Genomic DNA, 6,000 nt, shown 5'->3' with positions numbered 1-6,000 from the left:
CATTTTTAAACTATACAATTTTTAAACTATACCATTTTAATGCATACTATTTTTAAATTATGCAATTTTTAAACTATACCATTTTAAAGTATACTGTTTTTTAATTATGCCACTTTAAAAGTATTCCATTTTCACACTATGCCATTTAAAAAGTATACCATTTTTAAAGTATGTCATTTTAAATTATGCCATTTTTAAGTATACCATTGTTAAGCAACACCATTTTTAAAGTATACAATTTTTACACTTTCCCATTTTAAACAATACCATTTTTCAACTGTACCATTTAAAGTAAAATTGCCTCTGAGATGGGTATATATGCTGAGGACACCACACTCAATAACAGGCACGACAGGAAAACAAATTAAAACATATCTAAAGAAATGTCAGAAACACTAGAAGATGACCTCCAATCTGTAGTGGAATGGAGACAAAAATGTATTGTCACGTTCAATGCCGCCAAGACTAAACTTGTTTCGATCATATTACAAGAAACCTTCTCTACCACAAATAGCAATGGCCAACAACACTTTATCTGAGAGTACATCTTTCAAACTCCTTGGCCTAACGTTCACAGGAAACATGAGTTGGAACAATTACATTGAAAGCATTACCAGGGCCGCTGTAAAGAGGGTAGTCTCTCTCTGCCGTGCTAGAAAACTACTAACACCCGAAAGTATCCTGTACCTCTATAAGGCCACCATTCGCCCATGTATGGAGTATTGCTGTCATATTTGGGCTGGTGCATCTACTACTAGTCTATCGCTCCTAGACAAGGTTCAAAAGAGAGTCGCCAATCTGATAGGCCCTGAACTGGCATCTAAGCTTCAGCCTCTGTCCCATCGACGAACTGTTGCATCCCTCTGCCTGTTCTACAAGTATTTTAATGGAGAATGCTCTGACGAACTGCAAGCACTTGTGCCCCCACGACGTAAACACCCTCGACAAACTCAACAGGCAGCTAAATTTCGCCCTCACACAGTAGAGATCCCTAGATGTAAAAGATCTTTCTACTCCAGTAATTTCTTCCCCAGAACCGCTAGACTTAGGAATTCCATTCCAGGTCCCTGCTTCCCCAACTGTACTGACGTGCAGAAGTTCAAGTGTAACGTGAACAGACATCTTGCTGCCCAAATCCCCACATAGTACCCCAGTAGATGTTACCCCTGATAGTAGTCCCCTATGCCTTGTTTGGGGTGAAAATGGAATTCAAAAAAAGTAGACAATTAAAAAAAATTAAACTATTGAATTTTTAAAGTATACCATTTTTAAAGTATACCATTTAAAACTATATTGTAGTAAAGTATGTAATTTTAAAATAAAACATTTTTAAACTATACTAATGTTAAAATTTACCAGTTTTTCACTATACCATTTTTAAACTATGCAATTTTTAAACTATGCCATTTTAAAACTATGCCATTTTAAAGTGTGCCATTTTTAAACTGATATTTTTAAGTATAGTATATGTAAACAATACAATTTTTTAAAGTATACGATTTTTAAACTACACTTTTTAAAAGTATACAATTATTAAACTGTGCAATTTAAAGTATACCATTTTTAAACTAAACTATTTTAAAGTATACTATTTTTAATGTATGCCATTTTTAACTTATACCATTTCTAAAGTAAAGCATTTTAAAACATACCATTTTAAAAACAATGCCATTTTTAAACAATGCTATTTTAATGTATATCTTTTCTTACATTATACAATTTTTACACTATGCCATTTTTAAGTTATACCATTTTTAAACTATGCTATTTTATAAACTATGTCATTATAAAGTATACCATTCTAAACTATGCTACTTTAAAGTATACCATTTTGCACTATACCATTTTTAAACTATGCGATTTTAAAACTATGCCATTTGAAAATACACCATTTTAAAACTATACTATTTTTTAGTATTCTATTTTTAGATTATATCATTTTTAAACTATGCCATTTTTAAACTATGCCATTTTTAAACTATGATATTTTAAAAATATACCATTTAAACACTATGCCATTATTAAACTATACAATTTTTAACCTGTACCATTTCGCAGATAGCCAGCGACGTAATACCATATCCATTTCCAAAATAAAAATTTAAAAAGCCAAATATTTAAATTAAAAAAAACTAATCGTATATTTATTGATTATATCGTCCTCTAACTGGTATTCCATTATATATATATATATATAAGCCTGATGAATCCAAGCGTGGATGAAACGCAGAATATCTTGTGTAGCTTAATTGGCATATATTTTATAACTTACTACCTCGCTATACCTACCTATTGAGATTTGAACAAAAAAAACAAACAAACAAAACATTATTAAACATTTATTGTACATTTGTACGGAATAAAACAAATTTATTTTTTTCTGTTCAAATTTATTTCATTCTGTACAAATGTAAAATAAATTTATTTTATTCCGTAAAAATGTATAATAAATTTATTTTATTCCGTAAAAATGTATAATAAATTTATTTTATTCCGTAAAAATGTATAATAAATTTATTTTATTCCGTAAAAATGTATAATAAATTTATTTTATTCCGTACGAATGTGAAATAAATTTATTTTATTCTGTTCAAATTTATTTCATTCTGTACAAATGTAAAATAAATTTATTTTATTCCGTAAAAATGTATAATAAATTTATTTTATTCCGTAAAAATGTAAAATAAATTTATTTTATTCCGTAAAAATGTATAATAAATTTATTTTATTCCGTAAAAATGTATAATAAATTTATTTTATTCCGTAAAAATGTATAATAAATTTATTTTATTCCGTACGAATGTGAAATAAATTTATTTTATTCCGTACGAATGTGAAATAAATTTATTTTATTCCGTAAAAATGTACAAAAAATTTATTTTATTCCGTAAAAATGTAAAATAAATTTATTTTATTCTGTACAAATTTAAAATAAATGTATTTTATTCCGTAAAAATGTAAAATAAATTTATTTTATTCTGTACAAATGTAAAATAAATTTATTTTATTCTGTACAAATGTAAAAAAAAATCTTATTCCGTACAAATGTAAAATAAATTTATTTTATTCCGTAAAAATGTAAAATAAATTTATTTTATTCCGTACAAATGTAAAATAAATTTATTTTATTCTGTACAAATGTAAAAAAAAATCTTATTCCGTACAAATGTAAAATAAATTTATTTTATTCTGTACTAATGTATAATACATTTTTTTTGTTCCGTACAAATGTAAAATAAATGTATTTTATTCTGTACAAATGTAAAATAAATTTATTTTATTCTGTACAAATGTAAAAAATAAAATAATTTTACTCCGTACAAATGTAAAATAATTATTTTATTCTGTACAAATGTAGAATAAATTTATTTTATTCCGTACAAATGTAGAATAAATTTATTTTATTCCGTACAAATGTAGAATAAATTTATTTTATTCCGTACAAATGTAAAATAAATTCATTTTATTCCGTACAAATGTAAAATAAATTTATTTTATTCCGTACAAATGTAAAATAAATTTATTTTATTCCGTACAAATGTAAAATAAATTTATTTTATTCCGTACAAATGTAGAATAAATTTATTTTATTCCGTACAAATGTAAAATAAATTTATTTTATTCCGTACAAATGTAAAAAATAAAATTATTTTACTCCGTACAAATGTAGAATAAATTTATTTTATTCCGTACAAATGTAGAATAAATTTATTTTATTCCGTACAAATGTAGAATAAATTTATTTTATTCCGTACAAATGTAAAATAAATTTATTTTATTCCGTACAAATGTAAAATAAATTTATTTTATTCCGTACAAATGTAGAATAAATTTATTTTATTCCGTACAAATGTAAAATAAATTTATTTTATTCCGTACAAATGTAAAAAATAAAATTATTTTACTCCGTACAAATGTAGAATAAATTTATTTTATTCCGTACAAATGTAGAATAAATTTATTTTATTCCGTACAAATGTAGAATAAATTTATTTTATTCCGTACAAATGTAGAATAAATTTATTTTATTCCGTACAAATGTAAAATAAATTTATTTTATTCCGTACAAATGTAGAATAAATTTATTTTATTCCGTAAAAATGTAGAATAAATTTATTTTATTCCGTACAAATGTAAAATAAATTCATTTTATTCCGTACAAATGTAAAATAAATTTATTTTATTCCGTACAAATGTAAAATAAATTTATTTTATTCCGTACAAATGTAAAATAAATTTATTTTATTCCGTACAAATGTAGAATAAATTTATTTTATTCCGTACAAATGTAAAATAAATTTATTTTATTCCGTACAAATGTAGAATAAATTTATTTTATTCCGTAAAAATGTAAAATAAATTTATTTTATTCTGTACAAATGTAAAAAAAATCTTATTCCGTACAAATGTAAAATAAATTTATTTTATTCTGTACTAATGTATAATACATTTTTTTTGTTCCGTACAAATGTAAAATAAATGTATTTTATTCTGTACAAATGTAAAATAAATTTATTTTATTCTGTACAAATGTAAAAAATAAAATTTTTTTACTCCGTACAAATGTAAAATAATTATTTTATTCTGTACAAATGTAGAATAAATGTATTTTATTCCGGAGAAATGTGAAAAAAAATAATTTTATTCCGTACAAATGTAAAAAAAAATTAATTTATTACGTACAAATATAAAAAATATTTTATTCTGTACAAATGTAAAAAAAAGATTCTTTTCTTCCGTACAAATGTAAAAAAATTACTTTATTCCGTACAAATGTAAAAAAAAAATTTTATTCCTTACAAATGTAAAAAAAAGAATTTATTTAATTCTGTACAAATGTAAAAAAAAAAATTTATTCCGTGCAAATTTAAAATAAATGTATTTTATTCCGTACAAATGTAAAAAAATATTTTATTCTGTACAAATGTAAAAAAAATATTTTATTCCGTGTAAATGTAAAAAAATTATTTTATTCCGTACAAATGTAAAACAATTATTTTATTTCGTACAAATGTAAAAAAATTATTTCATTCTGTACAAATGTAAAAAAAATTATTTTATTCTGTACAAATGTAAAAAAAATTTATTCGTACAAATGTAAAAAAATTAATTTATTACGTACAAATGTAAAAAAATAATTTTATTCCGTACAAATGTAAAATAAATATATTTTGTTCCGTACAAACGTAAAAAAATATTTTATTCTGTACAAATGTAAAAAAAAATTATTTTATTCTGTACAAATTAAAAAAAAAACATTATTTTATCCCATACAAATGTAAAATAAATATTTAATTATGTTTTCGTTTTTTTTTATTTTATTTTTTTCAGTTCAAAAATGTAAAATAAATTAAAATGCTAGAGTTTAATGTTTTTAATGCGTATATATTCATATATATGTGTGTGTGTGTGTGTGTGTGTGTGTGTGTGTGTGTGTGTGTGTGTGTGTGTGTGTGTGTGTGTGTGTGTGTGTGTTAAGTTTTGAGACAGCTTTGTTACAGTGTAACATATGGCAGGCCTTGTTGCGGTCATCAAGTAGATGAGGCTCCCTACCATTTCCCTGTATATTCGGTTATCTATGAATTTTGTTTCGGTATCTATATTTTTATTTATGTCCATTTCGACGGGAGTTGAACGCGGCTTACAATCTTGCATTCCGAACTTGAGCAGAATTTTTTTCAATGTATCGTGACTGGTTCATAGTTATAGTTTCATTTTCACAGCTAAATTTTATACCGAAGAACCATGACAGTCGTCCAAGATTGGCCGTTTTAAATTTTTTATTTAATTCATTTTTAACATCTTTTAAAATGTTGTCACAGTTTGAGGCGAGTAATATATCGTCAACCCAAAAAAACAAAATCAACAATTTATTACCTACATTTTTGGTATACATGCACGCGTCTACGGGACATTGTTTGAATTCCTATTCTATTAAATAATTATGGAGTGTTAAATTCCAATTGTGTGCACTTTGTTTTAGTCATATAACGATTTATT

Source organism: Euprymna scolopes, chromosome 28 (assembly GCF_053919585.1).
Source record: "Euprymna scolopes isolate OS-2025 chromosome 28, ASM5391958v1, whole genome shotgun sequence".
NCBI classification, from domain to species: domain Eukaryota; kingdom Metazoa; phylum Mollusca; class Cephalopoda; order Sepiida; family Sepiolidae; genus Euprymna; species Euprymna scolopes.
The sequence above is the reverse complement of the archived record's forward strand: the minus strand, read 5'-3'. Positions refer to the sequence as shown.